The following is a 26,013-nucleotide window of genomic DNA, read 5'->3' on the forward strand; positions in this document are numbered from 1 at the left end:
TCCTTATTGAACCTCATCAGATTTCTTTTGGCCCAATCCTCCAATTTGTCTAGGTCCCTCTGTATCCTATCCCTGCCCTCCAGCGTATCAACCACTCCTTCCAGTTTAGTATCATCCGCAAATTTGCTGAGAGTGCAATCTACACCATCCTCCAGATCATTTATGAAGATATTGAATAAAACCGGCCCCAGGACCGACCCTTGGGGCACTCCACTTGATACCGGCTGCCAACTAGACATGGAGCCATTGATCACTACCCGTTGAGCCCGACAATCTAGCCAGCTTTCTACCCACCTTATAGTGCATTCATCCAGCCCATACTTCTTTAACTTGCTGACAAGAATACTGTGGGAGACCGTGTCAAAAGCTTTGCTAAAGTCAAGAAACAATACATCCACTGCTTTCCCTTCATCCACAGAACCAATAATCTCATCATAAAAGGCGATTAGATTAGTCAGGCATGACCTTCCCTTGGTGGGATCCTGTTTTCATGAAGAAAAGGAGTACTTGTGGCACCTTAGAGACTAACCAATTTATTTGAGCATGAGCTTTCGTGAGCTACAGCTCACTTCATCGGATGCATACCGTGGAAACTGCAGCAGACTTTATATATACACAGAGAATATGAAACAATACCTCCTCCCACCCCACTGTCCTGCTGGTAATAGCTTATCTAAAGTGATCATCAGGTTGGGCCATTTCCAGCACAAATCCAGGTTTTCTCACCCTCCACCCCACCACACAAATTCACTCTCCTGCTGGTGATAGCCCATCCAAAGTGACAACTCTTTACACAATGTGCATGATAATCAAGTTGGGCTATTTCCTGCACAAATCCAGGTTTTCTCACATCCCCCCCACCCCCATACACACACAAACTCACTTGAAACCGCTTTCTCACTTTTCTTTTTGCGAATACAGACTAACACGGCTGTTACTCTGAAACCTGTTTTCATGAAGGAAGCCCACTGTCAGTTTACTTCCTAGGTAAAGGATGCCAGGGTGTCTCTGCAGAATTTTAAAATATTGGGTGCAGAATTTTTAATTTTTTCATTCAGAATTCCTCCAGGAGTAAATGCACAATGATCCACTATAGAGGTAGGTGCGTCGAGGAGTTTGTCGCAAGATATGCTATCTTTGGGTGACCTGTTTTTAACTACAGATCTAGAGAAAATATTTTAGTGTGTGTGTGTGTCACACATGGTAGAGATGTAAATAGCGTTTAAAAAAGTAACCACTTAAACTATTAAAATTGTATCAGCTAGTCTACTTGCAGCTGCAACAGTACGATCCACACTACTTGAAGAAAAACCCATCATTTATAGTTAGCTGCAAAGTATAGCCAAAACAATCGACAGATTCCTATATAACATAACTTGATGTGTTGGTGAGCACAATGTTGTTTGCATTATTGTGTATGCATGCAAAGACACGGCTTGCCAGACCCCATCTTTCCACTGTAGTGTTTAATTTTTCAGCAAGGTTTTCTACTGTATGTCATTCTACCATACTTTTGGATTGTAGAACTGCGGATAGACGCTCCCAATTTTCAATATAATGGCAAGTGACAATCATGTAGCTTTTTGTAGTTAATGCTGTACGGGGAGATTTCGGCAAACCTGTAAAATGCCTGAAACCACTATTGCTTATTGCTAATAGTAGCCAAGTCAGCAGGCTGTAAATTGGCCATGCAGTGGCCTTACCTTAACCAAGGCAGGAGGGGAGGGGGTTTTGGGTGCCACAGAAAGGGCAGCTTGACCCCGAGTCCTTCCTGATAAGAATGTTGAAATTGCTGATACATGTATTTTAGAAAAACAGGAAGCTTGTCTATGTGTGCCCCCTGGAATGTGTCTGTCAGGGCCTCAAAGCATGCACACTGAAAAAAACACATCTGGTTCATTGATGATCAGAAGGAAACCTCTTGCTTGACCTTTAAAATTGCTTGTTCAACAAGTTTTCTTTAAGTGATATGTATTGTATTACTAATGTATAAATAAGGGGAAAAAATTTGAGGTAGTTGGACTCTACCTGTGGACACATCTTGTGGTCCCCACCGGCAGATGGAAGTTTGGCCAATGGAAGACTGTCGCTGTGCCACTCAAGAGCCACACTCAGCTTTGTTAATTATCGAGGGTTGGGGGTGTTTTACTAACCTGTTGTGGACGTGTGTAAGTTCTTGAGACTAAGTAAAGCTTAGCTTTAAGTGAAAGCACTCTTGTGTTGTCCTGTTTGTGCCAGCCATCTATCGGTCGGACAGTCTTGTCAACCTTGATTTATTTTCTGACACCACCTCGCACAGAGTAAAAGTTACCGAGAGCTTTGGGTTGAAAGAACCCTGGGTAACAATGATGTCCAGCAGTCACTGGTGAAAGCTACTTTAATGGCATTTTCCAATTTTTCCTGGACAGACTTCACACAGTCTTTATAGCACTTCTCTAGTCACGAGGTTATAGTCTGTCTCACAGGCACACGGTATTCAGATTCTACAAAACTCATCAATGCACGAAAACCTGTACCCTCAATGATACTTACAGGCAGCATATCTGTAGTGATCAAGGTGCACAACAACTCCACTAGTTTTTCATCATGTTATGTGTTGAATTTTCTTGAATTGCCAGAAACAAATGCTGTCAGCGTTGTTTGATTTTTGCCTTCTTTTTCACATGAAACAGGGATGTTTCAGCTTCAAATGGTTCAGCATTGCTCCACTGCTGTTTGTATACCTCAGCTCTGTATTACAGAGTTTACATTTAATGGTGTCTTCTGTTATTTTTGTGAAATGATTCCAGGCATTACTCTTTTTCGATCGCTCCATCTTCACTATTGAACAGTAGTTACCAAAAATCACGATCACCTACATGATGTTGTTTATTGCTCCCAAAGTGTGATGTCAGTTCCCAACTCCTAACAATGTGGAACCTAGTTCCATACTGTCATAAATATAAAGGGGTGGGTAACCAACTTTCTGTATACAGAACTATAAAATCCCTCCTGGCCAGAGGCAAAACCCTTTCACCTGTAAAGGGTTAAGAAGCTAAGATAACCTCGCTGGCACCTGACCAAAATGACCAACGAGGAGACAAGATACTTTCAAAGCTGGAGGCGGTGGGGGGGGGGGGAACCAAGGGTCTGTCTGTCTGTGTGATGCATTTGCCGGGAACAGATCAGGAATGCTCTTCATAACTCCTTAAGTTAGTAAGTAATCTAGCTAAAAATGCGTTAGATTTCCTTTTGTTTAATGGCTGGTAAAATAGCTGCACTGAATGGAATGTATATTCCTGTTTTTGTGTCTTTTTGTAACTTAAGGTTTTGCCTAGAGGGATTCTCTATGTTTTGAATCTGATTACCCTGTAAGGTATTTGCCATCCTGATTTTACAGAGGTTATTCTTTTCCTTTTTCTTCAATTAATATTCTTCTTTTAAGAACCTGATTAATTTTTCATTGTTCTTAAGATCCAAGGGTTTGGGTCTGTGTTCACTTATGCAAATTGGTGAGGATTTTTATCAAGCCTTCCCCAGGAAAGGGGGTGTAGGGCTTGGGGGGAAGACGTCTCCAAGTGGGCGCTTTCCCCGTTCTTTGTTTAACACACATGGTGGTGGCAGCATAAGATTCAAGGACAAGGCAAAGTTTGTACCTTGGGGAAGTTTTTAACCTAAGCTGGTAAGAATAAGCTGAGGGGGTCTTTCATGCTAGTCCCCACATCTGTACCCTGGAGTTCAGAGTGGGGAAGGAACCTTGACACATATACACTATGAAATGGTATTGCTGCGGCATTTTTAGTGTGCACATTAGGCATTTAAACAGTAACTGAATACATTACCGGTAAGACTGATGCTTATCGGTTAATCGGTTAGCATTTTATATACCTAGTACATGGGAAATATGTGAGGCGTTTATATATATTTTACACTGATCATCAAGACAGAAAGCTGTCTAACCTAATCTATTGCAACAATTATGATGACCAATATAACATAGGCTTTCAGTAAGGATCTTATATGACCTCTTTTGGTGAACCTATGGGGTTCCTGTACTTCTATATACTTCTGTGTCTTCTGCTAGATGTCATCAAGACATGCTTGGCTCACATTGAATCTCAACAAAGGAGCAACCCTTGAGGAGTCAGGGGGAGACAATTATTCCCATCTGACGAAGATGGGCTGAGAGGACCTTTGTAAAGATGCTCAGGATGGCTGAAAGGCTGAAGGATGCCAGGGTGTCTCTGCACTCCCAAGTACAGCAGAACAGAACTTTGACATTCACCTCAAACTAGGGGTCCCCGCACTGCTGTTTACCTCTTCCTGTTCATTTCCATGGTACTGAGAGTGGTTCTTGCCAATGAAGAATCATAGGAAACGTCTGTGGGAAGGGTGCATAGTTACATGAAAGTATGCATCCTGGAGGTTGAGGGAGATGAACCAGTTCCCAAAATCTATTAATAGAATTATTGTTGCCACGGTTACCATCCTAAAGAAAACGGTACCAAAGATGACTTCTGTCAGGGTTCCCTCCCCACTCTGAACTCTAGGGTACAGATATGGGGACCCGCATGAAAGACCCTGTAAGCTTATTTCTATCAGCTTAGGTTAAAAACTTCTCCAAGGCACGAATTCTTCCTTGTCCTTGGAATGGTATCGCTGCCTCCACCAAGTGAGTTAGACAAAGATTTAGGAAAAGGACCACTTGGAGTTCCTGTTTCCCCTTTCCTGGGGAGGCTTGAGAGTAAACAAGGTGAGCACAGACCAGATCCTTGGGTTTTTAGGACACTAAAAACCCCAATCAGATTCTTAAAAGCAGAACTTTTATTATAAAGAAAAAAAAACAGTAAAAGAAACACCTCTGTAAAATGGATGGAAGATAATTTTACATGGTAATAAGATTTAAAACACAGAGGATTTCCCCTCTAGGCAAAACTTTAAAGTTACAAATAAACAGGAATAAACCTTCCTCTTAGCATAGGGAAAATTCACAAGCTAAAACAAAAGATAATCTAACGCATTTCCTTGCTATTACTTCCTATTTCTGTAATTTTAGATGTATCATTCAGTAGGAGCTGGATTACTTGCTTGGTCTCTCTCTTTGTCTCTGGAGGGAACAACAAAAGCCCACACAAAAACTCCCCCCTCCCCTCCCCCGATTTGAAAGTATTTTCTTTCCTCATTGATCCTTCTGATCAGGTGCCAACTAGGTTCATGAAACTGATTAACCCTTTACAGGTAAAGGAGGGATTTTATGCTACCCTTAGCTGTATGTTTATGACAACTTCTTTGAGGAGTCTGTGATCTTTGGGAAGTCCTTGCATTTAGGAGGCTCCAATTCCAGTAGTGATGACAGTGCCACACAGGCTGCTTGTCAAGAGACTTCTCAGTACACGGTGCACTGGAAATCTTTCTAGTCTGTTCTCCTCCATTTCCAGGGAGACCAAAGTTAATGGGCAAAACCTGAAGATATACAATATTGCTATTTACCAGGATGGTATCCTCTTGCAGCTTTTGCAGGTGTGGAAAGAAATCACTAGCTCTATGAGTGGCCCCAAGAAAGCTGCATTGCCAGGCAATGTGGGTGCCAAAATAGAGCACTGTCTTTGCCTTCGTTTCTCTTTTATAACACCTCTAGATTAGCACAAAGTGCGCTACAGAAATCAAAAAAAGTTTACAGTAATTGGTTTGAAGAAAAAGAATTAACAATGCTGAGGAAATAACTAAAAATGATTTGCAATCTCTATGAATTCTGGAATGCCTCTGTCTCCTGATTTTGGCAATTTACCACAAAATTTAATAGTATCTAAAATCTTAGTGCATTGCTACAGCTATAACCTAAAGTACATTTTTTCTACTGCTTTTTCTGTTTCGGTCTCTGCTGCAACAATAAATATGCCTGCTATAGAATGTGATTGATTTTAACCCACATTGTGCCAACGTGTTGAGTGGGAAGTGGGTGAGGGGCAGCCACAGTGGACTGGGGCTGCATATGTGGCTGGCTGATGGTTGTGGGATTTGATACTTTAGAAAAATAAAACCATGCTAAGGCTCCAGCATAGACACCATTTTTAATACACTGGGTGGGGAGTGTTAAAAACTGAGCAGGTGTCAGAAGAGAGCTAGTACCCAGAAAAAAGTTGTTTAAATAAGGAGATTTACAGCTGTATTATAACACAGTGCACAGTGCAAGACTTACTAGTAGAGTTCCCTACTGTGGCATTTTCAGGCTGGCTGTTGGTAGACCTTTCCTTCACATCATTTCCAATACGGCTGTATGTAGGGGGTTTTTGGGAAAGCTCAAATCTACAGTTCATGGCTACCCAGAAAAATCTCCTCCTGGTCAGATCTCATACATGGGTTCTAATGTACTTGTCATAGTGCCTGGGATGCTTTGTAGAAAAATGTCCTCAGTGTGGTGGTATCATTTGCAAAAATGCAGTCCAGATACTCATCGTATGGACAGGTAGTGAGAGCATTACTGGATGTCCGGTTCTTGTTCCTTGCCTTCAGGTAGTTCAGCTGGTGACAATTCAGGTGTGAAGCAATGCAGTAAGGAGTAGCAGTGGGAGGACTACTAGAATTAGAATAGTTAGGAATGCATCCATACAAACTCACTGCAAAGTAGAATTACTTCTCTTCCGAGGATTAATTACCATGACTCAATGCCAAATAATTCTATTTTTTAAAAACTGTGTGTGAACACAAGGAACTTTAATGTGAAGAAACTAAAGTTAATTCAATGTAACATTCCAGTACAGATAAGTTATTAGATGCTGTGGTCATCTCCTCTTTTTTTTCTGCAATGATATTGTGGGAGTTATCTAGCTGCCTACCTCCACTCTTCTCATTTATTTTATTCATCAGCTAATCTGGGCCTCTCCTCATTGACTTTTATTTGAGTCTCCAGTCTCCTCTTTGGTTATTCTGTGTGTGTCTCAGTTCTCCTCCACAGTCTCTCCAGTTTCCCACTTTGTCTAGGCACCTTCATAAAGTAATTCTTCAGTCAGTACCAGTTGCTCACAGTTACAGTTATATCCATGATAAACTGCAAATCAGTATTTTGTGTATATTAATAATTATATCAAGTCTTTGGAAAGTTCTTCTTACCATCCAGATATTTTTTCTGCCAATAGATTCTATTCTGCTTGTAACTAAAGACCTAATTTAAATGTTAGATAGTTTCTTATTTTCAGGAATCTTGGAAAGGGGCATTTGCTGCTTCTCATGTTTTCTTAATAAACATTTAAAAAATGCTTACAATGGCTAAATCTTAACACCTTTAATGCTACAGAAGCTGTGCGTGATCAATGGTAAGGTGAAGCTTCCTTTTAAATATATATAAATAAAGCAAATAAGACATATGCTTTATCATTTTTATCTGTTTTCCTGTTTGTAGGAAAGTCATAACATCAGGGGAGGGGCAGGATATCAGCAGCAAGAACAAAAACCATTGTATCTTAATCAGTTTTGCAGAAATAACAGGTTTTCAAACCAATTCTCCTAGTGTTTTGACAGAGTACTTTCACATAATATGATGACATTTTAATGTAGCAAGAGGAAAAACACCAGTTTCACTCTTCCATATAGGAAATGGTAATTATGATCTAATTGTATTATGTAGCCAAGAACTGATTTGAAATATAATAAGAAAAACTTCCTGGCATTTAGACTGCTGTCCTTATTATAGCTGGATGGTCAGATACCAGTGTGTGTCTATGTCACAGGTGCACAGGCTCGGTGCTCTGGAAGTGCTCTGAATGAAGTTCAGACAGGACTCTCTTGTAGTGTGTCTCCCCTCAGGGCACACTCTCATTACAGCAAGCCTCCTTGGCTTCAGTGCCTCCAGGGTCTGACCTTTGAGCATTCAGCACCCTTTTTTCATGCCATGAGCTCCTCGCAGTGAGTCTACATGAATAGGACACCCGGAGAAGCCTTACGTGCCCCACATAGGGACCATAAACCCCCAATTTCACAGTCAGCAGTGAGCCAGTGTTGTAAAACAGAAGGATGTATTAGTCATCTGGAACATAGCTAGACCAGTTCTTGTTAGCACAGAAAGTAGGAACATTCAGCAAAGTCCATCTTGAAGGGGGATCCAGAGCCCAGAGCCCTGGGGCCTCTCCCTTGAGTCCCAAACCAGGAGACTGACTAGCCTTCAGCAGCCCACCCTCAGTCATGCCCAGTTGCCCTTCCTCTGTCCTTTGTCTCTTTCCCAGACAAAGAGGTGACCTGGTCTCCACCTCTTTCTTTTCTCCAACTCTCAGCTGGCTGGCTTTTGCAGAGGAGCCCCGGCCGTTGCCAGGATACAGAGTGACAAGTTATTGTCTGTGCACAGGCAGCTAGAGGCAGTCAGACCTTCCCTCTAGGGTCTCTGTAATGATCACACACCCTTGTCCCACTGCACCACATATTCTTCACAGTGATATTATTATGATATGATATGAGTATGGCATAATTATATTTTATGCAAGATGAGTCATGTGAGGTGTCATTGGAAAAGTTATGATTTGCTGAATATGATTATCCTATTTGTATACATGTATCATTTTTGTGTCTGAAGTTATGAATGTTGACTATGTAACTGTATTTCAAATGTAGTTACAGCTGGGTAACACCCACTAGACAAGATGCTTTCATTCTAGATAGTGGGTGGGGAAGGGCCTATTCAGGGCAATGGGCCATTAGGAAGAAAACAATAGGCCTTAGGAGGAGCTTATCTCCCACCTGGTGAGCCTTCCTGACATCACTCCAGACAGCCTCCAAGTAGTGGCTGCTATGACTCCACAAGGACATGTGATGCGACCACATGTCTCTAGACTCCATCTTGGGATGTCAGTATTTTTCCACAGTCTGGTCTGGGAACCAAGTGCTGGGAACAAAGGGTCCCTGCCATATGCAAAAGCTACATGAGGCAGGGAGTGACTTCATCTGGGGCTCTTCTCTACCCACACAGGGAGGCTCCTGGAAACACCCGAGGAACAAAGACTGAACTGGGGGAAGTGCTGGACCCAGGCTAAAGAGATTATTAGCCTGTGAATGAAACACCTGGGGATTCCAAGCTGTAAAGCAAGTGCAGCTTGCCCCTTAAGAATCTGCAGCCTGCTTGTATCATCTCTTAGGGTGCTATTCATATCCAATCTATTTAGTATATTAAGCTTAGTTTGCATTTTTTATTAGGTAATCTGCTTTGATCTGTTTGCTGTCACTTATAGTCACTCAAAATCTATCTTTTGTAGATAATAAACTTGTTTTTGCTTTATCTAAACCAGTGAGTTGGAGTGAAGTGTGTGGGAATCATGACTCAGGAGCAAAGGCTGTTGCATATTCCTCTCCACATTGAGGAAGGGGGCGAATTTTATGAGCTTACGCTGTACAGTTCCCTGTGCACTGCAAGACAGTATAATTTTGGGTTTACACTCCAGAGGGGTGCATGCCTGAGGAGGTGTGAGTTGCCTTAGCTGTAGCCTTCCTATACAGGGGCTGGTCAGAAAGCCTGCATGTAACTGCAGCTGGGTGTGTCCCTATCTGTATGTATGCTGGTGAAAGTGCAGGCTGGAGGGCTTTGCAGCTTGTCACAACAGTACAGTGTGAGAGGGAGCCCAGGCTGGTGGGCGAGGGGGCTCAGTGGTACCCCAGTTCCAGGTGGCACCCTGGGGGGAACTCGTCACACCCACCAGCTAGATACTTGTGCAATACACAGGGGAAACCGAGGCACACACAGTATTCAAACAAAGCATTAAGAAAATTCCCACTTTGTCACAGTCTACAAATGTGTTACATCAATGACATGGTTCAGCTAAAAGTACTTTTCAAAACTAAATGTCTGTTATAAATACTGTGAAGGGGATGCTCACCTGATGAGTGCCTCCTTGCAGCTGGGTATGCTGCTGCAGTCCTTTTCCTGCTTTTGGAACTTCTATAAGTTGTTGATCTTGCTTGGTCTTCAGTGGCTCAGCTGCCACACAGTCAAAATCAACCCCTTCCGGAGTAGCAAAGAGTCTAACAAATAAACAGTTTACCTGCCCTCACTAAGATCTTCATCCCTGGCTCTGTGTTCTTTAAATTCAGTCCTTCACTTGGACTTCCAGACAAGCCCTGTGTCCTTCTTTGGGTTTATACTACTTTACCTGTGGCCTGAGAAGAGCCTGAGCCCACCTCTTACTCCGTGGTCCATCCCATGGACCCTATAAACAGCAGCCATGTACTGTTCAATTCAGTTTCTTGCTGCCACTTTCCTGGGCTCCTTTATCTTCATCCTTATCCCTGGGTCAACAGTCTCAGGTACCTCTCTTCCTACTAATTTAGTTATGCAAGTGCGGCCAGAGATAAACTATGGCTAAGCCCCACACTCCTTTGGCTAAAGAGGGAGACCCATCCAGACTCTTCTGGTCCCAGTCAGGGACTGCCCTGCTAAGACCCTGCAACTCCCTTTATCAGGGCCTTCTGGGCTCTGATTGGGTGTTGCTAGCCCTTCTAGCCCTTGGAGTACCAGGTCTGTTTAGTTTCCTGGATGGCTACTCCAGAAAGGCCTCTCTAGGCAGGCTTGGAGGACTCACTTTTGCTGTTCCTTTTGTCCCACACTGCTGATTCCTAGGGTCAGATGTAGTAGAAACATTGGGCCTCCTCTAGGGAATGACAGAGGCCAGGTACATGCAGTCCCAAATACAAAACTGCAAGCATAAAGAAACACCCCCCAAAATGGCAGCATGCCATATTATTTTTATCCTTTTCCAAAAAGGCAGATCATAGTATTCAAATACACACTCTCTATTTTGTTAAGCCCCTGCTATTGTAAGGGTAGGACCCTTTAAAGTCATGACTACACTAGGGATTTTACAAAAACATTCCAGCCACTTCTGCCCATGCTGGTAGCCTTAGTGTATCTAGGCCAAGTTGGTGGTGACTGAAAGTTATTACCATCTGAAAGCTGCTTGGTGGCCTCTTGTTAGTCTCTGTTAAGTTTCTAGAGGACAAGTGACCACTGCACAAAAGCACCACCAACAATGGCCACTATGTTGGCAGTATTGGCAGAGAAGCTAAGGATGAGCATGAAGAGTGTTCTATCCTCTCACCAACAGAGCTGGTCCCTCCATGGTAAGTCAGCATAGGCAAGCATTTACTATTATATTATTATTAACATAGCTCCATAAATGTAGATATGTGTACAAAGACAGGATCCAGACCTTGAAGAGCTTACAATCTAACTGCAGCTAACTATGCTGTACCTGTTTTGTGGTTCTATGGAGGATTTCAAGTTTCATAACGATCAAGCTAGCACCTTTCACAACCACAAAATCCACACGGTTATGGTTGTGTGTGCTGGTTTGCTTGTTGTTTCAATTTGGGACCTGCATATACAAAATTACTGTCCATTTATTCTTAGACATCCAGGGCTGGATCCTCAGCTGCACCAAGCTAACACTTGGCAAAGCCTGCGTGGGGGAAGCAGACGTGATTTGAAGTCACCTTTCCACCTGTCCTAGTCTCATGGTTGGCTGGCAATAGTTAGAGATGCCACAGAACCATTCTAACCTACAGTAGCTGGATCGAACTTCCTAGAGACCATTCTGCTAGCACAGGATCACCAGAGTACAGAATGCTCCAACCCAATCCCTTCAACCTCTGTAATAGCCCTCTTCCCATGCCGGAATGTCTTGTACATGGATGTGGTGAAAGCGGGGAGAAATGGGTCACATAGAACTAACTACACATGCTTTGATGTAGGATTCATACAAGGTTTATGCGCTTGGCAACATTCAGGGCACACCCGGAGTGTTGTGCTGGACCTGTGCACACACAGCTCCTTTCAAGGGCATCAACCTTGGAATCTCGCCCAGATGACATGAACCGTGGGAAGCCTCCCAGGACTGGGCTCAAGGCCCGAGAGCAAGGAATGCGGTAGATAGAAACTGGTAAATAAGAATGTTAAACAAAGCCAGTGTATTCCTTTTATCTGTTGGAGAATGTAATGCGCGGGGGGAGAGAAAGAATAAAGGGAAGCCTGTTAGCAGACCAGCCGCTTGCTTGCTAAAAGCTCTGTGCTGTCTTGTCATTGAACCGCCACAACTGGCGCCCAAACGTGGGGCCCTCAGCACTCACCTCGCCCGGCAAGGGTTTCAGATGCATCACTCATCCGCTTTGCGGATCCCGGTGAGTATTTTTCATTGTGGTAAGTATGGGAAGCTCCCTCTCTGCTTTGCAAGTGCACCACCGCAGTGAGCTACAGTATTTGCTGCGTAAGGCTCAGCATGACTGTCCCACTCGAGAACTCACTCTCCTGCTAGAGGAGGTGAGTGCCCAATGCCCGTGGTACCCTGAAGCCGGAACCCTTAAGCTAGCGGACTGGGAGCGGTTGGGCCAGACATTGCACAAAGAGCCTCAGGCGCCCGTGCAGGCTTTACACGCCTGGCACCTCTGCCGCGATGCGATACAGCGTGTCGCTTCGGACAGCCCCCCCCCACTCCAATAGAGGGGCTGCCGATCTCGCCACCCCCGTCCGCTCCTGCAACCATCCCTCCCCCTGCTTCGCCCTCAGGGCCTCTATTACCAGCGCCTCCCTGCCCTTCCCCACTGGAGCCGGTGTGTGATCACCCTCCCCCTGTGGAGCCCCATGCTCCGGGGCCCCCCGGAGGGTCATCCGCGTCTGCTCAGGGGCTTTCGCTGGTGCAACAAATGGTTCACGCAGCGAAGACTCGCTCAGATCTTACAGCAGAGGAGCTGGCTGAGCTGGTCTCAGTTTGTCCGGTGACCTGGCAGGATGATGGCCAGGGCAACCAGGTTACAAACTGGGTCAGTTTGCCCTACTCGGTGATCAGAGACATAAAGAAAGCGATCCGCGAGTTCGGCCTCACTAGCACGTATGTGCGTGGTCTCATTGAAGGGCTAGGTACTGGGTACACCCTGATCCCTTAAGATTGGAAGGCGCTGTTGCGCATGATGCTGACACCTAGTCAGTATGTTATTTGGCTTAGTGAATTTCGGCAGATGGCAGAATGCCAAGCCCAGGTATATAGAGAGCAAGGTATCATTTATGAGCAGTTGGCAGGGGAGGGCCAGTTTGCTACTGTTCAGATGCAGTCTCAACTCCCTCAGGCCGTCTTCCCCATTATTTCCACCTGCGCCCAGCATGCTTTCCGGAAGGTCCCGGATTCAGGCAAGCCTACCAAAAGCTTTGCCAGTATCCGTCAGGGTGCATCAGAGTCCTTTATGGATTTTACCAACAGATTGCAGGAGGCTATTCTCCGGCAGGTGGATAGCCCTGCAGCAGCTCAGGAGATCCTGTTAAAAATGGCAGTTGAGAATGCGAACGAGGATTGCCGCCGTGCTCTCCAGGCGGCACAAGCCTCTGGGATTCTAGAGCTGTCAGACATGCTGCGGGCGTGCCAAAACATCGGCACCCAAGCCCATAAGGCTGGAGTTCTGGCTGCCGCCCTGCGGAAAAGCGGGAAGGAGGGGAAGCGTTGTTACCGCTGTGGTAAGGAGGGTCACTTTCAGCGGGAGTGCCGCTCATCGACGGCTCCCGCCCGCCCCTCAAAGAAGTGCCCCAAGTGTCGGAAGGGCTATCACTGGGCTAATCAGTGTCGTAGCAGGTCGGGAAACCGCATGACGGGTTCCCCCCGAACCCAGGGCGAAACGGGGGTGTTTCCCACTCAGACAACTGTTCCTCTGCTTTAAAACCCATAGACTCCATGAAGGCGGCGACTGCCGGAAGTGCAGGGCTTGATTTGATTATGCAGGAGGACGCTGATTTTCAGTTGCCGGGGGAGGTTTGTGCCATACCTACCCAGGTGACAGGACCTCTCCCTGCCGAATTTGTGGGTCTGGTTCTCCCTTGCTCACACGCTGGGAAACAGGGCTTTTTTGTCATCCCAGGGGTCATTGACGCCGATTACAACGGCGTTATTAAGGTTCAGGTGTGGACCCATCTTCCGCAGTCGCTCACGCGTGGACGGTCAATTGCGCAATTGATTTTAGTCCCCTATCAGGTGCCAGCTGAAGAGGATCGAGCCCGGGGCGGAGGCGGCTTTGGATCAACTCTGGCTCAGTCGCCATCTCACAACACGTCCTCTCCACTTGTTGCTCTAACAATGTCAGTCCGCCCCTCGAAACCTGTTAACACTTCTCTTAAATAATGTTCCTTTTACAGGGCTGGTGGACACTGGAGCTGACGTTACGGTGATTCGTGATCCGGAGTGGCCGGTCAGTTGGCCAACAGTTCCTTCTAAAGAGTTGTGGGGGATTGGGGGTAGCAAACCCGGGCGCCAAAGTTTGTCTTGGGTCACGGTCTCTAAACCAGGAGGCCGTGCCCTTGCTACAATCCGCCCTTTTGTACTCCCTGTCCACCTCAATATTTGGGGCCGTGACTTACTTACAAAGCTGGACACCACCCTCAATATTAATATATAATGGCCCGAAATCCTCCCTCACCCACCTTGCCATCCGCATTACCATTAGTATGGCAATCCTTAGAGCCCGTATGGATTGACCAGTGGCCCCTCCCCCTAGAAAAGCTGAAAGCGCTTCATTCACTTGTACAATAATATTTGCATGCACAGCGCTTGGAGAGCTTTACTAGTCCTTGGAATTAGCTGCTGTTATTTTGGCCTTTTAACTTTTTGGTGATTGTCCCTTTAATTTGATTGTGGACACGCATTATGTTTATCAGGTAATTGATCATTTACCCCTTGCCCTTATTACCCCTCAGGTCGATGTGGACCTTCTTCGCCTGTTTTTGTCCTTATCTCATCACCACTCGTAATTTCCATTACTTTGTTGCTCATATTTGCAGTCATACCCCTCTGCCTGGGCTACTCACTGAAGGCAATGCGCGTGCCGATCGCGCATTACGTGGTCAGGTAAATTCCCTTTTTTTCTGACCCCATTGAAAGCCATTCCTTTTTTCAATCAGTCTGCCTCTGTTTTGGCCCGGCAGTTTCACATTCCTGCTGATCATGCACGTTTTATTGTTCGTTCCTGCCCCCACTGTGCCGCTGCTGCCCCTACCTTTTCTTATGCCATTAACCCCAGAGGTACCGCAGCGAATCAGCTGTGGCAAATGGATGTCACTCACGTGCCACAATTCCGTCCCTATTCGTTTTTACATGTTTCAGTTGATACTTATTCGGGATTCCTCTGGGCGACCCCACAGCGTGGGGAAGCCAATCCCAAAGTTATTCACCATTTGCTAGCCTGTTTTCCTGTTATGGGTCGCCCGAGCCAGATAAAAACAGATAATGCCCCAGCCTATTGCTCCACAGCCCTCTCCATCTTTTGTGCACAATGGGACGTCTGTCTCACACACAGGATCCCTTATAATTCCACGGTCCATTGTTGAACGTGCAAATCGCACGCTAAAAACCTTGCTCGACAAACAATTAAAGCAAGGGGAGCTGCGTCTCCGAACCTTAGGAGACATTCAGCAACAATTGCATATCCTTTTGTTCACTTTAAATAATTTAACGCTGAACGCAGATCAGCAGACCCCCACGGATTGGCATTTTCACAAATCCGAGGTACTGGAAAGACCGCGTGTCTATTACCGTCAGCTGCCCGATCCACAATGGTTGGGCCCAGTACCTCTAATCACTTGGGGTCGGGGATATGCTGCTGTGTCTCTCCCTGCAGGACCGTTGTGGGTTCCGGCCCGGTGTGTGCGACTGGCACTGAAACAGCATGGCGTGGCACCAGGGGCTGTCAAACCCCATACCGGAGTTTCAGCTGACCTTGGAGGAGAACGCAATGCCTCCCAGGTCGACAATGGCGGGACGGAAACGGAGGAGGCGTAGCATCCCAAGCCAGCCCGTGACATGGGGAGCAGTAAAAGCATTGGTTGCCGCGGCTCAACGAAGACTGGCAGCAAACCAACAGCCAGAGACTTCTGAGACTTTGTTTGTGGCAATTCTTGCCCAAATTACTGCTAATTCTGTATTGATTGTATGCCTTTTGTGCCTGCTATTTCCTGTAGGGGTTGGCTCGGGAGCGCTTTCTCCGTTACGAGCCCGAATGACATATAACCTATGGGAAAGATTGGCTTCAATAGCAAATGTTACCCACTTTTGTTTATTTGATTTTGTAGCAGCTGAAGAATTGTTAGGTACGTGCCTTATTCCAGTATGTCATCACCCTGAGGAAACTGGAAATAAGATGATGCTCGCTGCTTACACTAACCTCTCTTCCCAGTACTCTAGCATGGCTAATTGGGGCCCGGCCAATTACACTTTACTTTCTTGAGCTTATTTTTTGCTGTTGCTGTGTGCAATGTATTTCCTTTTTGTTAAGGCTTTGTCGAGAACCGCCCTGGCAGGCTCCACGAGTTATGACCTTGTCTATCTGGGAGTTAATTGGCTTGCAAAAGCAAATCGATGGCTACCATGAGATGGCCGAGCACAAATAAACAGAAAAGGAGGGGATGTAGGATTCATACAAGGTTTATGCGCTTGGCAACATTCAGGGCACACCCGGAGTGTTGTGCTGGACCTGTGCACACACAGCTCCTTTCAAGGGCATCAACCTTGGAATCTCGCCCAGATGACATGAACCGTGGGAAGCCTCCCAGGACTGGGCTCAAGGCCCGAGAGCAAGGAATGCGGTAGATAGAAACTGGTAAATAAGAATGTTAAACAAAGCCAGTGTATTCCTTTTATCTGTTGGAGAATGTAATGCGCGGGGGGAGAGAAAGAATAAAGGGAAGCCTGTTAGCAGACCAGCCGCTTGCTTGCTAAAAGCTCTGAGCTGTCTTGTCATTGAACCGCCACACTTTGGACAACCAAGGAATTCCCCTTCTTCTGGGGAATCCTCAGTTGTCTCTCTAAGATAGCTTTAAGTCCCATTGCACCACTGGAATGGTCCAAAGGAGTCTTAGCCAAAGCCAGTGAACAGGCCCTTATTGTCCAACTTACCCCAAATTTAAAAGGAACTGTGGCCCATGGGAGCTGCGGGGGCAAAGCCTGCCTTAGCCCCGCCAACTGGGAGCTGCCCAAGGTAAGCGGAGCCAGGGGGCTACACACACTGCCCCCTCCGTGCACCACTCCTGGACGCGGCCAGCATGTCTCTGTGGCCCCTGGGGGGTGGAGAGGGCTAGGGGGCTCTGCGCGCTGCCCCTGCCTGCAGGCCCTGTCCCCACAACTCCCTTCGGCCGTATTTCCCAGCTAATGAGAGCTGCAGAGTTGGCGCTCGGGGTGCGGGCAGCGCATGAAGACCCCTGCCCTCCCGCCCCCCAGGGGCTGCAGGGACATGCTGCCTGCTTCTGGGAGCGGCACAGGGCCAGGGCAGGCAGGGAGCCTGCCTTAACCCCGCTGCACCACCAGATTTTTAGCAGCCTGAAATCTCCCGGATTGGCTTCAGTAGCCTCTGGGAGACAGAGCCAGATTCTGGGAGACTTCCGGCAAAACTGGGAGGGTTGGGAAACCTACCCACAAGTAATGGCCTTAAGTGTTCAGGACCTCCAGTTTAGGTCACTTTATATCTCATTGGTAAGAAAGCACCTACAGCAGCACAGTTTTCCACCTTCTTCCTCAGCAACGTATTGGAGAGGACATCTACTAAGTCTCCAACGCTGCCTCCTGCAGCATCCCATTCAAGTGCTGCCAGAGTCAACCCTACTACAGCCTCTTTGAGGCTGATGTGCTCCACACAGCACAGAGGATTGTGGTAGTAGAGCTGATGACAGGGTCACACCCTTAATACGTTCAGCCCTATTACTAGCTGATCCTCGACTCCTCAACCTAGAGCTGATCAGTACTGTGAACGAAGACAAATGTGAGCTTGGTTATGAGGAAACTTTAAACAATTATATCCTACTCTAAGTGTCTATTTTGCTAAGATTTACTTCTTAATTATTTTAACATAATTTTTGCTCATTTTTACATGCTTTATTATTTACTTTTAAACCCAATATTTTGTGTAAAAAGAAAAAAGCTCGTTCACCATGAACAGTTTTTGGGTATTTTTCTGATCCATCATCTTTGTTAGTCAAGCATCTTAGATAACTGTTCTCTCCGGTAAGCTGCAGAAAGTACTGCTATTGGTAATCTAACTACTGTAATTGTACTGCAGAGAGACTGAGTTTCTAATTTTAAAAAGTGCTGATAATCTAGTGGTTTATTCCCTGGAGGAACGTTATATGATTGCATACACGGGCATATTAAGTAGAGCACTAGATACTGAAGAACTAAATGTAATACTGTTTTCATAAATTAAATTAAAGGGCTGATTTTTGTGCATCTTAAATATTTTTTTCAATTTAAACAAAATTCACAGTTGGATAAAAAGCAATGTGTGAAATGGTAATACATATTTTATTATGTTTTTTAAAGAAATGAAAATAATTAATTCTGAGATTTATACCAGTTCTGTTTTTAACTGTTACCAGTGGATGATCTTCTGAAACTGATTATTTCTGCTGGATCTAGAGTTTTCAGAAACCTTTCATCTTTGGCCTTACACTTTGTAAAATTCACTTTTTATTTGGAAAGACAACTGAATCGGGTTTTACATTTTACAAAATTGATAGCCTGCAGGTGTAACACTATGAAAAACATAGTGGGTGTTATTTATAATATATTGGGTGTTAAATGATGGAACCCTGGATCTCATAGCATATTTAACTCACGTGAACAAATTCCTAATTTAGGGCAAAGATTCCTCCTTTATGTAGACTATTTTTACATAGGGAATGGATTATTCTTGAGCTTCATCTTGCAGAACAACCTTCTAATGAGTGAGAATACTGTCTGTGAAGGAGTTGCTGGGGGTGCTGTCCCATTAGGCTAATGGAACCTTACACCTCAGGATCAGCTGGTGACCAAGAGCATCTGTACACCTGCTCCTTCCCCCAATGGAAAAATGGTAAAAAAATTCTGTGAGTTGAATCACATGGTGTCTCCACTCTCTAATATGGGTCATTCCTGTACAGGGAGGATGGCATCATACCTAACAGACCCGACCTGCAAGATCTTAGCTTTTCCATTCATTAGATATAGATAGTCTGATATGGAAGTCTAGTACCAAGTCATCAGACGGTTCTGTGTATAGTGTTCACAAAAATACTAGTGTAAGGCTAAAATATTTTACTTCATCTTTGACCCATGTCATGAACTGAACCCAGGACTGTAGCTGTTGAAAGGCTGTGCCTCCTCACTTCACAGAACTTTGTAAGTATTTATTATGATGCATAAACTTTTACAATATTAGCAAAAATAAAAGACCACATTCTAAAATCCTTTCTCAGGCCCTAGGCAAAACTCTCATTGAAATCACTGTGACTTTTGTGAGAGCCAGTACTTTGCAATTTGACTCGCCGGATACGTCATTGTACGCTGATCTCTGTTATGGTGGATGTAGGTGTTCTGATCACCATCTGCCACATCACCTGATTTTCTTGAAATGTCCCATGTGCTTCGACAACATTATTAACTTTATGGAAATTTTGCTTTCCAAACACTTTCAATTGCACTTGAAATGTTTCTGCATACAATGGTGCCCGCAACTGCGCACATATTACACATGGCGCACGTCTAATGTATGCACATTGGCAGGGGGGACTGGTTCTGTGACCTTGTGCTCTAGGTGGCAATGCCATTCACTGAAATTTGACCCAGCGGCCCCTCCATCACACCAAAGGGGAGGCTGGGCCAAGCCTCTGTGACGTCTCACTCCCCCCAGCAATTCCCAAAGACTTAAAACAAAAAATCCAACCGTGCCTTTGCTGATACGTTATCATCATCGTCAAAGGCTAACTTATCATGGTGGTTTTTGACCCATAAATACTACAGACTAGTTGTGAGTTTACTCTGGTCTTTTGCAGAATGTATTCTGCTGGAACACACAGGCAGAGCTGTAGAGCGAAAAAATATTTTTGTAATTAAAATGGAAAGTGATCCTATGGAAATTTTAGCTTTTAGAATGCTGGGCTCTTCCATCTGTGTTAATCACTTGACTGGAAAATGGAGAATTGCTGTAATGTCATAATAAGGACTGAGAATGATTTATTATGGTTATAGGTCTTATATATAAATGGTTTACATATACTACTATCAGGTTTTGCTGCTGTGCATCATAACTTTATGACATGCTAGAGCATAAATACTCTATAAATACGGTTGCTAACATATAATTGGAAAAAGGCAGAGGAATTTAGGGCCAGATTTCCAAAGGTATTTTAGGAATCTAAGGATGCAGATAGGAGCCCAGTGGGGTGTTAAAAAGTGCTTAAGGGAGTTAGGCACGTAAATTCCATTGACATCAATAAGTCTTTCCACCTCCAGAAGATCAGGGAAGAAAGTCTTCATTCACAAACTAGGGGTATCACCTTTCAAGCTATCACACTGATGTGAAAGACTGGTGAAGAGATTGGGACCTTTCATGAGGAGATACAGATGAAGGAGTTTCCAGCAGGGACTTAATGCAAGGACTATCTAGTCCAACAACAACCAAATGTATGAACCAAAGAATTATGCTGAAGATAGCATGAAGCCAGTTTCATCTGAACTTTTGTAAGAGGCACTGAATCAGGGAGAGACAGATACAGGAACTGTTCCCCAGTCCCAAGAGGATGTACTGGTGCTCAGTTACCTGTGGTGAGATGAAAGTGTCTAGCACAACACAGAGACAGTGTCATTGGAGTGTTTAGAAGTAAACTGGTGTATTGTGGGTAGTGGTGAAAGAAGACCAAAATAATTAGATTGTAATTTTTTCTGGACGGGCTCTGTCTAATGGGTGGCCTGTACAGCACTGAACATGTTGTCAGCACCCAGTAAGGGCCTGGATCCAAAGCACATTGAAGTTGATAGGATCCTTTTCATTGACTTTGATGGGCGAAATGTAGGGCTGGAAGGGACCTCAAAAAGTCATCAAGTCCAGCCCTTTGTGCTGAGGTAAGATCAAGTAACCCTAGATTGTCCCTGAAAGGTGTTGGTGTAACCTGTTCTTAAAAACCTCCAACAACCGGGATTCAACAAGCTCCCTTTGAAGCGTATTCTGGTACTTATTTATCCTTATAGTTAGCAAGTTTCCAATATCTAACCTAAATCACCTTTGCTGCAGAGTAGGCTGATTACTTCTTGTCCTACCTTCCGTGGATATGGAGAACACCTGATCACCATCCCTTATAACAGCACTTAACATATTTGAAGAGGATTATCAGGTCCTCTTTTCTCAAGACTAAACATACCATACCATACATGTGGTGGTAGGACCTATTTAGTCTTAATCCACTCCTTCCACTTCCCTAAAAACACATAAAAGGATTTTCCATGGGGAATGGTCCATCCACAGGGAATGCAGTTTAAATCATCCTACCACAAGAGCTAAGATTTCAAATAGGTAAACCATCAGTTAGGCTTTGATTCTCCCCTTGTCTTCAATGTTATAAGTGAGAGGAGAATCTGCTCTTTAATTCTGTGTGTACAGCAAACTTTAATCATCTACCATATTGATTCTTCAGACTGCACTGCTGGCTTTTCCAAGTCAGCTACTTGGAAAGTCTCATGATGATCTCCCTTATGCTCGTTTTACATCAGTATAGCTCTATTAACTTCAGGGGAGTTACTTCTGATTTACACCAGCATGATATAAGAATCATGTGCAGAGTCTCTGCCTAGAAGAATTTACAATCGAAGGGTCAGATTCTGCCCCCTTTATTCACACTGATGGGATACTATTTATAATGAGTAAAGGCAGGAGAATCTGGACCTAAATGAAGACCTGGATCACAGGAGGAGATGAAAATGTCAAAGTCAGATTCAAGACTCACTGAATTTGTCAGACCAGTCTGTTTATTAGCAAAGCGCTTTGCCAATGCACCCAGATATATGTGAGCCTTCTGCAAAAGCTCAAGCTAACTTATTTATACAGATAAGCCAAGGCCAATTTAACATAGGAGACAAAAGGAAGCAGAAACTGACAAATATACATACATATCTTATTTGCATACTAACGTTTACCAATCTCCTAGCTCAGTAGGAGCTCGAAGTTAATTAGTTTGAGGTCCCATTGTTTCACACTCCTCAATGTTTCTCTTCCTGACAACTATATTTCAACAAACTCTTCAAGCAGCATTTCTTTAATGAATTATAATTTCAATATAATTCATTCTACTTTCACAAAAACCAAAGGGAAGAGCTGAGGGAGGAAATACCAGCGTGATAACAATAAGATCATGTGGTGATTTAGAGAAGTTTTATTTGCTTGTTAACTTTTTTTTTTTAAATAGAGACTAATATCTAACATATGCCCCTCTGTTTGTACACGTCCTTTTTTACTCGTTGAACTTACTAACAATGAAGGAGACTGTACTGTCCTTGTGATTTTCCACTTAGGTAGCAAGGCCCAAATACTCCAAAAATCCACATTACTGATGTTAATTAACTGTTTCTGCTCTCAGGAAAAGAGAGCTGAATGCCAACTGGTGCATTCAGCACTGAGACAGGCAGACCCATGATGGCTTACCAGAGGGAAGACCCATGGATTTCAGCACTCCATTTTACTAAATTTGAGAACTCCTTTTAAATTTGATCTCTGAAAATGTGTTTTCTGCAGTGTATATCTTAATCTGCCATCAGGAGCAGGGGCTGGCTACTGGGCCTTAAAAACTGTAGATTGTTTTCCTTCCAGGGAGAGATCTCTTGAAGTAGACAATAATTTCTTTGAAAGTTTTGGACCACCGTGGGCTTTAAAAAACAACCTGCTCCAACACTCTTCATACTCTGGCCAGTAAATGATGGGCTAGAAACACTGCCATTTAAATAGCAGATGATAACAATGTTAAGGGGTTTCTTTTTATTATGTAAATTTAGTCCAATTTATAAAACTTCACAAACTTTTCAGCTGTTAACAAAATCTTACACATTCATCAGCTCCATAAAAAATATGTGCCATCATGCACAGGGAAGTAAAGCTTGTACCTATGAACATAAAAACCTACCATTAGGTGAAAATATTCAAACACAGTCATTAATCTTTAGCCTGCATGAATCAGAAACATTCATGGAGTTGAAAACTCAAATAGTATTTCTGCAGTGAAAGGAGTAGTTACATGGTTCATTTATTTTTAGACAAAGTACAAGGCCATCTAATATTGCAAAAATATACACTGAATTTGAGGTAACTTATGATGTTTTAATATATTTTGATTGTTTTTAATCTGTGCTTTAACATTTCTGTTTTAATAGTTCGTCTTGGATCAAACAGCATATTGGCCACAGTTCAGCACTTCAAAAAATTAGAAGGGGATTAATGCCTTCTAATTCTTTATGCTCTGAATTGCCCTCCATCTTGCCCTAGCATTAGATATGCAATTACTCTATACAATTCTGTAAACTACTGCTTCACTGATCTACTGAACCATGTAGATAGAATCAAGTTAATGTCATTGTAAACACAGAGAGAGGAAATCCACCATTAGAAAATGTAAGAGTGAAACTGAGCCACCCATGTGAAAATGAAACAAATATGAATTACACAATCGCTAACAATACTCATTGTTGATATGTTTCTCTTTGCAGGTTCACACAAGTCCATTATCAATGCTGTGGATCAGCCAGGGCATCAAGATGGCTTTTTAAAAATCTATTTTTCTCTCTGCCACAGTAACTGATTAATCTTGCAAAATGCTTGCAACACCCACTGACTTCAATGGGAGTTGAAGGCATTTTATCAGCTTGCAGAAAGTGCTCTGCACCTCAAAGGATTAGATCATCTGTCTGCAAAAACTGGGTATGGATTATTAGATTATTTATGGACTTTTGTTCACAGAGGCATTCAATGCTGAAATAGTTACCATAGTTACAAGTCATACCACATCTTGTATGACTCCAGTGCTCATGATGCAGATCCCAGAGCATGACAACTATATTGTTCATATACGCACACTTTGCAGCACATTCATCCCTTTCCATAAACTAAAAACAGCAATTTCATGAGTACTGCTGACATCTGGTGGCTAATTGCAGCTGCAGCAATTATACACATTCCTAACAGTAGACATGCCTTCAATTAGTCAGCTACACATTGGCTGAGTTTATATTAACCCCCCCTCCCCAAAATACCTTTACTCAAAATGGAGACTCTGAATCAGATGTTAAGCCTGGATGGTAAACACTTGCAGGGTTTTTGTTTTGGTTTCATTCAGTCAGAAAGATGGAGGGTTAAAAGGTTTAGGGCCCAATGTTGCAGACTCTTACTCACATAAATAGGCCTTTCACGCACACAAGGCAGATGTCATAGGTCACATGGGCTGATTTTTTTAGGGGCACTTCTGGCCCAACCCCTCTCACCAAAGGTTTTTTTCTACCCCTTTAAAGGCACCCCACATCATAAGCTGGGACCAGGAGCCAAAACACCAATGCAGCTCCAGCCCAGTCACCTCCCTAGGACAGCTTTTGGGGATAGGGGTTCCTAGGACAGGCAAATGTCCAGCTCCAGCCCTACTCCTGGGTTTCCATTAATTTCAAAGGGCCTGCTTAAGTATGCATTGCAAAATTAGGTCCTTATTTCCTGAATTAGTTTAGAATTTGAAATGCTACCCTGGCCCAACTAAAATAAATGGTAAAACTATGGTGTGGAATCTTGTCCGGGGGCAGAACAGCCCCACAAATATACCCTCCAATCAGAATGCCTGAAAATGTATGTGTATTTGTGTGAGTGTATGAGAGTGAGTAAGGGGGAGATCAGAGATGAGAACATCCTTACCCCTCCCATTTCTATCTCTCACTATGATTACATCAGTGTTGTAAGCAAAAGAGTCTCACCCTGCTCATGTTTTTGGTGTCGGCTCCATAAGATTCTGGAGAGAAATACTGAAATATAAAATCAGTCTTCATAACTATTCCATTTTGGTTCTTAGGGGTTTCTTTCTTGCAGCCATGGGATTTTTCCAATTACTATAGTTGGAGCTGCAGTGAAGACTCTGTTTAAATTATTATGGTTCAGACACCAGGTTACACTGCAAATTAACACCAGTAGTTTCTGCAAGCTTTTTTTTTTTTTTTTGGAACCATCCTTGGCCACACACTGTCATAAAGAACTTCTCTCCTAATTTATACAAACTACCTGGATGCACATCTTAGCAGTCAGGGCATACAAGCAAAAATATATATCTCCAGCCAACCATTGACAGCAACAGCAACTTAAACAAAATGTCAAGTATCAGGGGGCAGCTGTGTTAGTCTGTATCCACAAAAACAACAAAGAGTCCAGTGGCACCTTAATGACTAACAGATTTATTTGGGCATAAACTTTCATGGGTGGAAAACCCACTTCTTCAGATGCATGGAGTGAAAATTACAGATGCAGGCATTGTTATGCTGACACATGAAGAGACGGGAGTTACCTCACAAGTGGAGAACCAGTGTTGACAGGGCCAATACAATCAGGGTGGATGTAGTTCACTCCCAAAACCAAAATGATACTCTAAAAGCAGGCAGATTACAGACTGGTGAGGCAGTATGGAGAAGCTCACATACATACCTGGTCAAAAATGTTCATTGGACAAAAAATGGGGCTTTTGTCTAAAAGCAAATTTCCACATGAAATGGCTATTTTTGAAGAAATTGGTTGAGTTTCTCTTGGAAAGCAAAGAACCGCAAACTCCAGCAACCAAAACCTGAAACATTTCAGTTAGTCAGACTAGTTTCCACTAAAATAAAAAAATGTTGCTCGACTGCCCCAAGTTTTTGGCTTTATGTTGCTGAAAACTGATCTGTTAAAAACCAAAACCCAGGGAAAAAAGTTTTGCAGTGAAAACCTGAACGATTTTGTAGAAAAGTTTCAACCCAATGATTTTCTCCCCTACACTTGTCAACATTTTTCATGGAGAAAGAAATCACTTCCCAACCAGCTCTGTTGCCCACCTTTCTGTAACACAGGAAAATAGCGGAGTTCAGTCTCCAGGCCTGTGGACTTGGAATGTTGACAAGCCCTGACTTCATCTGAAAATATTTTAAATTAAAACATTATAAATCACAATCCAATTTGACAGCTTCCCCAACTATTTTACAAATAACACTTCTGTAGCAGTGGACACAGTCAACTAAC

At 43.8% G+C, this 26,013-nt stretch overlaps 1 long non-coding RNA gene across 1 annotated transcript; it reads left to right on the top strand.

Moving 5' to 3' along the window:
• The first annotated feature begins 11,705 nt into the window (after positions 1 to 11,705).
• Positions 11,706 to 16,705, top strand: LOC140895711 (uncharacterized). The gene is made up of 2 exons (XR_012154317.1): positions 11,706 to 12,132; positions 14,129 to 16,705. It is a non-coding gene; the product is annotated as an uncharacterized lncRNA (long non-coding RNA).
• The last annotated feature ends 9,308 nt before the right edge of the window (positions 16,706 to 26,013 follow it).

This window comes from Lepidochelys kempii, chromosome 11, assembly GCF_965140265.1.
Source record: "Lepidochelys kempii isolate rLepKem1 chromosome 11, rLepKem1.hap2, whole genome shotgun sequence".
Taxonomy (NCBI): domain Eukaryota; kingdom Metazoa; phylum Chordata; order Testudines; family Cheloniidae; genus Lepidochelys; species Lepidochelys kempii.